Below are 11,981 nucleotides of genomic sequence, written 5' to 3'. Positions count from 1 at the left end.
CCAGTGACCACTTGGGTCAACCCGATGGGGTTGGGGTTGCTACCACACTTGTTTGACAGATTTTAACGATAGTATTCTAAATCTAGTCTTGGGACTTTTCGTTATACCGCTTTTGAGAAAAACGTGGTTTTGTGTGCGTATTTTCCTTCTTTGTGCTTACTATTCCCGTTTAGAGGGTTGGGTTCATTAAGCGGGCATAGAAGTTGAACCGCTTATCTGACATTCTTTAACGGCATATCATTGGAAAGGTAAAGTAATCATACAGATTTTGACGTCAATTAAAATGACGTCACGTTGTTCGTATTTATGTAGTGATGACGTATTTTTGTTTCTTCAAAATATCGATACCAGCAAAGTCGCCGCTTTGGGTGTTTCATTTAAATCATTTGAAAATATGCAAGACATAAAATACAACTATACAGTTTTAATCGGAAGTAATTAAAACATGTTATGGTGCATCCTAATAGGGGAAGGGCCCCTAATATGGACCACGTTTTGTTTCACGCTGCTAACTAGCTTGTTTTTTGCAAAGCTGTTTCATTTTGTGTTTGGTAGTTGTTCTCTCTTTCGTAAATCTTGAAGACTAATTAGAGAGAACTAGCTTTTACAGTCATTTGCTAAAAATAAAATACAGAAAAAAATCACAACTGGTCCATATTAGGGGCCTGGGCGCTTAATATGGACCAGTGATGAGACCTTCGAGAATTACTGTAAAAAGCCCTGTTTCCAACAAAATAACATGATACAACACTTACCATGCAAGTCCGCCTTATTGAAATATGCTTCAGATTTACAGGTTTGGATTCGACGAGAACTGCGTTTGAAACACAAGAGGAAACTGTTTAAAACAAATCAAAAACAGAGAAAATAATTTAAATGATCAACTTTCAATCAATCATCAATCAATATGAAGCTTATATAGCGCTTGTAAAGTATAATTTTTTGAAATCTCGAGGGCTGGTTATAGGTCATTTTCAGCAAGCTTCTTGAGAATGACTGAAACCGTCCTTTATCTTTTCTTTTCTTCTATTTGTTGAAGGTGGTCCATATTAGGGAACACAGATACGAGTTTTTGCTATAATTTTTTGTTTGTGACAGAAACTCGGGGCCAACACTGCTAAAGTGTAGCATAGACCTATCTAAATATAGGTCCCTGAGTGTAGCGAATACAGCCTTAGCTGTCCTATAATGCAATTGTGTGTTTATAGCTTTGTCTTTGGAGATAAATTGGTCCATTTTAAGCGTCAGATTTAGAGTGAACGAAGCTAAAAGTGTGGAAAAAAGAGGAAAAAAACTGACGGTTTTGTGCGTCCACAACTTTTTCGACATGTGCAAGTTATCAAGAGAGGATGCATTCAGCGAATAAAACTGTTCTGAGCGCTCTGGCACCATTAGTTTGTCAGAACGAAAGGTGGTCCATATTAGGACCCAGTCCATATTAGGCCTTTCTGCTATAATTTGCACGTGTACATGTGACGTCACAAACATACACACCTTCTTAATCTTGACTGCACTAGTGCTTTGGAAGGTCTGCTAAAAGTTCATCTCGGGAAATCAATATTTCAGCAATGGTTGTCGACATTTTATCCCCCAAAAAAACCTAATGTTTGGATTGTGAGTTATTAGGTGAAATTCTTTGGGACGAATACAATTTTCCCTCATTCTTTTACTCCTTTCTTCTGTTCAGCAATGTGCTTATTGGAAGCACACATGCCGAATGCAAATGATCAGAGGTACCTTAATTGTTAATTAAGTGAGAAAATGACAAATGATTCAAGTGATGACGTGTTTCAACGCTATTATCACACCACAGCCAGTTTATTTTGATGTTCCCCCAGGTTTGTTCCTTCGTAAGTAAGTTGACGTGAAGGTTTAAAATGTATAATATACACACAAAGGTGTGAATCAAGTTATTTCACAATCGTCATGCAGTCAGTGTGTGCAGAAGTAGTTCTTTGGAAATCAGTGGATAGCGAGTCTAAAAATAATACTGTGAGTGATGACAGTTTTTATGGTTTTTCTGTGGCATATTTACACGAGTATGCATAATTAGGAAGGGTCGGAGCTGAAGGGGACACGTTCTTAGAACAACAGAGAAGAAACCAACACCAAAGACGCCAAAAGTCTACTTCTTTTTGCTATATATCACTCATCTCCGAAAAAAAAAACAGTCCTGAAATAGTGTTTTCAGGACAATTTACCGTCTTACAGGCACACTAATGATCACATCAAAACAGTTTGGCTTATAATCTTAGATCTGACCAGGCTTTTATTTGGGGTAAGACCATTCCTTCAATTTGTCTGATGCCAAAGCACAGCACTCTGGCTGCTTTTCGCGTTGAGTTTTATTGTTATTATGACTACATTTCAAATGTTACTTGTTGCATTTAAACACTTCATTCATCAAAATAATTACTACTGTACACAGGTAGCATTTAGGCTATTTGTTTATTTGGTTTGTGACAGAGTGGAGGGATGTTCTTATTTCACGCAAAAGCCTGCCCCGATCTTATAAGGTGCGCCTAACTCTTTTCAATAGAAGCATTGAGCCTTTAAGCTGAATCCAAACTGTTAAATCATTCAAAGATAAGTCTGGTTTGTCTCCAACAACAATAAGAAAGACAAAGCGAGAGAGAGGGACCCCCCCCCACACACACACACACACACACACACAAACACACTCACACACAAACACACTCACACTCACCCAACCACATCTTACGCATGTACATATCGTTTCAGATATCCGTCTCCGTTTCTTCATGTAAAAAGTGTGATTAACCTGTTGCATGTGATATCCGCTCTTGTTACAAAATGTTCAAGAAAACATTGAAAAATTACTAAGTCTACGGACATCCATTGACACGACCTAATTCTGCTGAATCGTATGTCTCGTTTGACTGCTTAGAAAAGCGAAGGACGGAAATAACATTTCCTCAAAGCCAAATTGGATGTTGCAATGATGTACAAAATATGTTTATTTCTTTATTAATGATAAATTGCACTTGGCGAAAACCATTGGTGTATACAAGCACTTAAAGCTACCAACCCCCGGTCTGTGTTGATGTGTGATTTTGCAGGGTAGGGTCACAGTAACGAGCGTATCGCGTACACTAGGATTTTCTACCACATGAAATGAATATCTTTTGATGCCGAATAAAAGGACAAACACGTCAGTATGATACAGGGATTACATTATTTTGAATTTCTTTGAAAACACGCCTTTACCAAGTGCCAGTCTTAGAAAAAAATCGAAAAAAGATAGGAAGACTCAAGAAACCGGAAGTATAACTCAATCATTGTTTGCAATCATATATATACGGTAGCTTATTGCTGTTAAAACATTCTCAAACTTTTTTGTGATCAGTAAAACATTTACTTTTGAGCGTACAATGATGTCTTAGGTTTAATCTAAATACACGTTCTACGAACACTATGCAACAAAAGTACATTTCAGATACATGAAACCCTGACAATAACATTTTCGGCAAATTCAAACCTATATGAATTGACGATGCATTACATAAGATTCAAAAACAAAATGTAATTTTTTTCATAATCATATGCACTTTTGTTGGAAAACGCTTTTCCTGAGATAACGTGTGAACAGCTGAAAATAGCGCATCAGCCAGTAGATAACCGGAAGTTGAATAAAATGCTAATGTGACACTTATGAGAGTTCCTGGTTTTTATCTCCAATGGCTTACCTACTCATATGTATATTTGTTGATAAGATAAGTGGCAAAGGAGAGTTCATATGCCTTAATCTTTAACTATACCCCCTAATCATAGGACGTAATTAACAGTAAAGGGTAGGTTTCGATTTAATCCAACATAACTTGTATCCAGCGTTTTCGGCAATTTCAAATGCATACACTTCAACGTACAATGTAACTAACTTAACAATGGCAGTGCCTACTACGAACAGAAGACTTGCACTGTTTGAAGAAACCGGGATACGTCTAGGATTAATTTAAAAGAAATAATGTGTTTAGCAACCGGTACCCCCAGACTGAGGGTTGCACTTTATAAGAAGTCCATTTCTACCATTTCCAAAAGGCAAATTAAGAAAGAAAGATCCTAGCTTACGTTAGTGTAATGTAATTTGCTTGCATACCCTTTGGGGGCATGCTGTGGGGAGTTTGGCTTGTTTTGTCATAGTAAATGAAGACATTGAAACGTTTTCTGAAATTTGAAGCTGACGCAATGAACAGGTATGCCAAATATAACCAATGCTACAATCACTTATTTACTATAATTACATTTTGAGCATAGAATTTCACATACAATGGTCGTCATAGCAGTGAATGAGTCTCTTTCTGATGATATATATATCTTTTTCGGTCATGTTTTCAAGGCGGGTAGGGAGCAAAAAGACATTTTGTACATAACAAAACTGCATGTCAAAAGTCTAAAACGGTTACCTTTAATACTCAGATGCATAAAGCTTCATAAAAGATTACTTTTGTTTTAAATTTCAATATATATTAAATGCGAGTTTAATAAAATGAAAAACTTATTTTAGACAAATAATTCGACATTATGAGGCAAAACCGGAAGTGAAAAATTAGAAAACGACAAAATAATATCCGTTTAAACAAACTCGTATTTCCTTATAACAGTTTCATCTTTCGTATGCTGCATCAAATGACATCTGGCAGGACAAAACTATCTTCTTCCAGGGCTGTGTTTATGTCAGGTTTTACCCCCAGTCGATCTTTCTCTTTTTTGAAGCTGATGCACATTGACTCAATTTTGTTTCATATGGCTGGTGTCTGCCAAATGGAACTAACCAATATGGATGCCAAGTCAGTCCATCTATAAGAAAAATCGACTTGTGTGTCTTTGCAATATTAACCTGGGACTGAATTATCTTCACTTATCGTTTGGAAGAATGACAATTTGATTTTCTCAACACGATGTTGTACTCGCAGGTTAATGTCTAAAAGTATCCATAGGAAGAGCGTTGTTTGTATATTGCCTGCCAGAACAAAGCCTTAGCTTTTGTTTAGTGTATAATTTACAAATGAATGTCTGCTGAAACGAAGTATACGACGTTTATTTGTACCATACCCCCTGGCCCCTGCGCCAAAACTGCGTTTTGGGCAGAATAGGGGTTAGGTTACTAAGACGCTCCTCACTCAAAAGCGGTACAACGGAGCTATTTTTCGTTTACCGGCTGTAAATTGAATAAGCTTTCTGAAAAACATCATCTCTAACCCAACCCCGTCGGGTTGACCCTTGACTATAGCTGGGCGATGCACTAATAGAGCCACTTGTCAATTGTTTATTCTTCACAAAAGCACTAATCAAAAATTTGCTCCAGGGGCTTGCAACGTAGTACAATATCTGACCTTACTGGGAGAATGCAAGTTTCCAGTACAAAGGATTTAACATTTCTTACATACTGCTTGACTAAAATCTTTACAAACATTGACTATATTCTATACAAGAAACACTTAACAAGGGTAAAAGGAGAAACAGAATCCGTTAGTCGCCTCTCACTACATGCTGGGGAGCATCGGGTAAATTCTTTCTCGTCCCAACCAATATGGGACTCCTCCTAACCCGCGGGGGATGGCTTTCTCGTTCAAAACGACACAAACCACCAGGCAAGCAACGGTCTGTGTTACTAAAGAGGTAACTTGACGTTGAACTTTAACGTTGTAAATTCATAGTTCACAATCCGACCATAAAAGGAAATGCAAGATCGATAGAAGATTTTAGAAATATAATCAGTTTTATCCTACCTCGGGTCTCATGAGTCCTTGTCGCCATTGGCTGAAGCACGTGGGGCAAGACCCGCATCATCAGTGAACATTTGAAATGATTTGAAAAATGGAAGACTTGATTTCAGTGACGGGCTACTTGGAGACTTGCAAGAATATTCGAGAATTAGCCGAGTTACAGTCACAACTTCGTACACAATAGTACAGTACAGTTTGTCGCATATTTATACTGGACCGGTAGCTTGGCGCGCGCACAGCCTCTCCTTGCAGTGACCGATCAGACTACTAGGCTAGGCAGATTTCATCAGATTTCACCTCCTGTGTGAACAAATTGCTATAAAATTTATTTCACCTTTTTTGTACTCTACATGCATCCATTGATCAGGTAAAACCGAGTTGGCCAACGTTTTCCCATGCGAACTATATTTTTGAAGCTTTTAAAGAATGATGACAACTGCGCAATAACGGTATTCCGAATATGCTCCGTCCCTCACTTCTCACGTCTATAACATGTCTTATTTTAAGGGATGTGCCATATGTCACTCATATAGTATGTAAGAAAAGCACATTCAGTTGATAAATAGGTTCAATTGCATTTATTTAGCGCGAAATAACGTAGCCGAAGCTCAAATCTAGCGCATTCGGTGTGGTTTCACAGGGCGCGTCTCCCGGGTCGCGTTTGACAAGTATGTGAGTTGACAATTACTGTGCTGATATTCTCCCTCCTTTACCCGTTACTGTTGCATTACACATGTGAACATGCACACGCACACTCTATTCAACATGACCTCGCACTTACGCTAAAGCCCGTCTTCATCGTCTGATGTACCTACACAGGCAACCTCGGTCACAGTGTTGGCACAGCTCTCCCCTCTGCACTCTCCACAGCCAGACGTACACACGAGGCCGTGTTTTCGGCATGAACATCTTGCTGTTCGACACTCTGTCTTGCAATTGCATCGGATGACATCGAGTAGATCACCAGGAGCAGCAGCAATGTCAATGAGAATAGGAAGCATGGCGCCTTGAACAATCTCCCATCCCCAGTCCATCGGATCCAGGAGGAACTGTTCTTGATGCAAGTGCATCCATTCTTGCACCTGGAAGTATGTTCTCATGGAATGGAATTTAGCTGCTGCTGATGTAGGTGGGAGTTTGCAGGGCTGAAACGACGAGGTACATGTAGAGACTTTCTGAATGAACTTGATGTAGCGGAGGAAGTTCAAAGTGTCTCTTTCCTTCCCCCCATAGAGTTCTACAAAGGCCCTTTCTTCTGCTCCTATCAGCTCATCAGTGTGTAACCGAGTGCCGAAACACTACGATCACCTCGGGAGGCGAAGTGCAATCAAACAGGATTGAAAATGTTAGAGCTAATTTCTTAGCCCTATAAAAAACTGTTATGCAAACCCGAAGGTTTCCATGAACATACAGACAATCGGAAACCACCAGACCCAATCACAAACAGAATTCTACAATACACCGGTGTTGACTTTTAAAGGCCAACAACTCGGGTGCAGAGTCTGCTGTGAAAGGAGCAGAAGCCTCCCCTGTCACAATCGCCCCCGTTTGAATGAACTTCGTCCCGAAGTTCCGAACCGGGGGACCACTGTCCATCCCAAGTTCGCAGAATGGGAACAGCACGAAAATGTTCAGTGGTCATATTATGCCATTACCTGAACATATCATGCCGAGTCCCATCCCTGCTCGCAAGCACCAGATGTAACCGAGTGCCGAAACACTACGATCACCTCGGAAGGCGAAGTGCAATCAAACAGGATTGAAAATGTTAGGGCTAATTTCTTAGCCTTATAAAAACTGTTATGCAAACCCGAAGGTTTCCATGAACATACAGACAATCGGAAACCACCAGACCCCATCACAAACAGAATTCTACAATACACCGGTGTTGACTTTTAAAGGCCAACAACTCGGGTGCAGAGTCTGCTGTGAAAGGAGCGGTAGCCTCCCCTGTCACAAGTGTCTCTGCAAGGACTGGCGCTGAAGACATGGGCCTGCTGCACGAACACTGTTGACTGGGTCAATTTCGTTAAACACATTGGTTTTCCAATCCCGAATGGACTGCTAATTGTATCGCATCCACCAAAGGCGTGCGCAAACAGGATGTTCTCACAAACTTGAGATCCAAGAACAGTCTGGACTTTTCTGATGTCCCACACTTTTGCAGCTGATTTTGCTGTCGATGATCTCACTGATGTGAAGAAGACGGGGCAGTGATCTGGCGTAAGATGGTACAACAGAAGGAGGAGCAGATCGGTGTCCTCGCCAACCAGAATCACGTTTCCCTTCCTTGCCAATTCCAGAGAAGTCTTTACGACGAGCCTATCAGCATCAGCAGTTGTATGGACAGTGTCAAAGCCGTGCTGTGAAAAACGGGAACTAAGGAGGTTAATGAACCGCTGTTTGTTATTTGGATTCGTCAGGAAGCGCTCCTTTGGTTCGCACAGGACCATGTCACCCTCAAAAGTGATGGCACATGCTGTATTGGCTCTGCTTGTTCTTCACAAATGGGCTGCATCTTTGGTGGTAGGTCCGCAGCTGTATCCATCAAAAACAACAGTTCCTTTGCCAACATGACGAATGAGAAAGTCTGCGTAACTCTGAGTAAGCTGGTTGTATGTTGAACCACGGCACCAGGGCAGAAGGTGCAACAGCAAGCCACCATCGATGACATATGTTACATCATCAGGAATAACACCATTTACCTGCTTTGTTGAAGTCCAGATGTAAGTTGCCAGTGCAGCCTTGGTACCTTGTCTTGGCAGACCACCCGAATCAAACAGCGATGCTGGGACACTGCACACCTCAAAGGCAAAGGCGTCCTCAAGACATCCGTTGGTGTTCTTCACAGTTGTCACTAGTCTCTGGACCAACAGCATGGAGTGAACATGTACTAGATCATCGTGCAGATTGGACGACTTGGCTTTCAGAGCCATGGTTACAGCTGGGTCCTTCTTTTTAAAGGTGAAATCCACAACAGTATTTCCGATCATGCTGCTCAGAATCTTGTTTCCTACGCCTTTTGCTTGTTCTGCATTCACAGTAGCTTCAGCTTCTTTTCCGCTTGAAATGGATCGGAGGGCTGTATCCACAGTGAAAGTGTTCCTATCAAGCAGATATCTCAAGATCAGCTGAATGTCTGTGTGATCTCGCTTCTGCCTTGCCACGCTCAACTCTTTGTGCTGCGTTTGTTGCTCGCTAGAATGGAATGCAACGTCTGTGACAGACTGCATTGCGTCGGGGATTTCTGCACAGGCAGGCATACATGGTAGTAGGTGGGAGATCAATGCCATATGATTGCGCAGCATTCAGTTCAAATTTCCGTACCTCTGTGTAAGAACAGATACAGCCAAGGTGGCTGAGGGTATCGATCAGAAACCGTGAACCGAATGATCGGTGCATTTGCACGCCAAGTGCAAACTGCAATGGTGCAATAAGTGTTTGGCCTACTGAGCTGAATGATTGCTTGTCCTATTGCACTGATATAATGTTAGGTAACCTTGAAAGAAATACATGTACATATCCACTAACAAATGCACAGATTAATAAATAAACGCAACGTAAGTAGGTGAAGCTGAACATGGAAAAAAAACTTATTACCTAACAGTCACATGCACGATCCACGTTGTTCTCAATGGACATAATTTCACAAGGCACATAGACAAAGACTGAATCTGCAATCGTCTAATAATCATTATAATGCGAGCAGTGAAATGCGCCCCTGGGAAACAAACAAATATATCTATACATAGATGAGACCAATAAACTGCTTACGCCATGCTGATTAAGCTATCGTGTGATGTTATTGAATAGTTTCCTTGGGTAGCTTGTGAAAAACTGTCGCTCCGAAAACTAAAATAAAATGTACGATATTTCGGACTCATCGCATGGTTTTTTCCCGGCCAACTCGATTAGATGTGTGCAGGCACACTGAAATGAATCAACTGCACCTAAAATGAATTTTATAGCAATTACTTCGCACACATCCAAACGCTTCCCAGCCTATACTGCGCTTTGAACAGTTCAAGCCACAGCCCCGAACGTCACGACTGATTTCCCGGGCGGCATGCAACGCACGCTTTTCACGCTTCTCGTGCTTCAGCTTGTTGTATTTTTGTGCTGACATGAGCGATGAGCAGAATTTTTAATATTGTCAAAATAAGAAAAGGACTGGGCCCGTATGCTTATGGGGGAAGTTCGCGACAACTCCCGAAGTTTTGAGTGACATCGGAAGTAGGGGAAGGGCTCCTAATATGGACCACTTGTTTTGTTTCATGCTAATAACTAGCTTGTTTTCTTGCGAAGAAGTTTCATTTTGTGTTTGGTAGTCCTTCTCTCTTAAGTGAACCGTTAGGCCTAATTAGAGTGAAATAGCTGTGATAGATATTCAGCAAAAATTAAATACAGAAAAAATCACAAAGGGTCCATATTAGGCGCCCAGGCTCCTAATATGGACCAGTGAAGCGGCCTTCACGAATCACTGTAAAAAGACCCCTATACTTCAAAATAACATGATACAACTTATTGTGCATGTCAGACTAATTCAAATATGCTTTAGGTTTATCTGTTTCGGGTTGATGAGAGCATTATTTGAAGCACACCAGGAAACTAAAGAAGCATATCAAAAACAGAGGGAAAATAGGTGAAATTATCAACTTCCGCAAAAAGAAGACAATTTGATATATTTTTTTGAAAGCTCGAGGGCTAGTTATAGGTTATTTTCAGCAAGCTTCTTAATGAATTGATGAAAATAGCCTTTAGCTTTTATTTTCTTCGATTTGTTGAAGGTAGTCCATATTAGGGGACTCACACATACTTTGAGATTTTGCTATTATATTTTGTTTGCAGTAGAAACTCGGGGTCAAAACTGCTAAAATGTAACAAATACGGTCTTAGCTGTCATATATAGCAATTTTTGTGTGATAAAAGCTTTGGCTGTGGACAGAAACGAGTCCGTTTTAGGCGTCAAAGTTAGAGTGAACGCTGCCAAAAGTGAAAAAAAGATAAAAAGCCTAACGGGTTTAAGGTTTGTGTTTCTGCAACTGTTTTGACATGCGCAGGTTATCCAGATAGGGTGAATACAGCGAATGAAATTGTTTTTAGCGCTCTAGCGCCGTTAGTTTGTCAGATCAAGAGGTGGTCCATATTAGGAGCCGGTCCATATTAGGAGCCCTTCCCCTACTTGCCTCACTTTCGTATGCATGGGCCGGAAAAAGGGTTTACTTCGAAGCAAAGCGAGGAAGTAACTCAGGGTAGTTTGCGACAACTTCTAAAGTTTCGAGCGATATCGGAAGTACATCCTCACTTTCGCATGCATGGGACGAAAAAAGAGTTTACTTTGGAAGCTAACGAGGATCGAAGTAAATGAGGGTAAATGTACTTCAGCCAGACCCAGTAGTAAACACGCTACTTCCACAGTTTCTCAGTGCAAAGAGGCAGGGCTTTTCTTCAGTTTTCATATCAAACCGAGCTGACGCAAATGAAAGTCCCAAAGAAAGAAAATAGAAGGAAAAGTCGTATCTTGTGCATGCATTTCGTGCAAATTTCCCTGAATACAAACCTGAGTTGCCAGCTTCGACCGAAGTTTTGTTTGTTCTGGGTCATTGGCCACCACTCTTTCATTCCCGCTTATACGAAGGGGTTACTGTGTTTCCATGAAAATGGGCGTCGTTGTGTGCATGTGTGAGTGTGTGTTTGTTTGTGTGTGTGTGTGTGTGTGTGTGTGTGCCGTGTGTGCCGTGTGTGTGTGTTCGAGTGTTGAAGTGTAAGTTTCTGCTATTTTTTTGTTCATTGCCGTTTATCTGTGTGTGTGTGTGTGTGTGTGTGTGTGTGTGTGTGTTTGTATGTGCGCCCGGAGTGCCTGCCTGCCTGTGTGTGCGTGCGTGCGCCGGGTATAATTGTGCGTCTGTTCCTTCAAGTTCATACGTGTGTTTGCGTGTGCACGCGCGCGCGTCATGTGTGTCTGTGTGTGTGTGTGTGTGTGTGTTTGTGTGTGTGTGTGTGAGTGTGTGTGTGTGTGTGCATGTGTGTGTGTGTGTGAGCACGGTGTGTGTTTGTGTGTGTGTGTGTGTGTGTGATGTTATGTGTGTGTTCGACTGTGTGTGTGTTCGATGGTGTGCGTGTGTGTGTGTGTGTGTGTGTGCGCCGTGCGTGCGTGTGTGCCGGTGTGTGTCTGTGTGTCTGTGTCTGTGTGTGCGTGTGTTCGACGGTGTGTGTGTGTGTGTGCACCCCCCA

Source organism: Littorina saxatilis, linkage group LG11 (assembly GCF_037325665.1).
Source record: "Littorina saxatilis isolate snail1 linkage group LG11, US_GU_Lsax_2.0, whole genome shotgun sequence".
NCBI lineage: Eukaryota > Metazoa > Mollusca > Gastropoda > Littorinimorpha > Littorinidae > Littorina > Littorina saxatilis.
Note: the sequence above shows the minus strand (reverse complement) of the source record.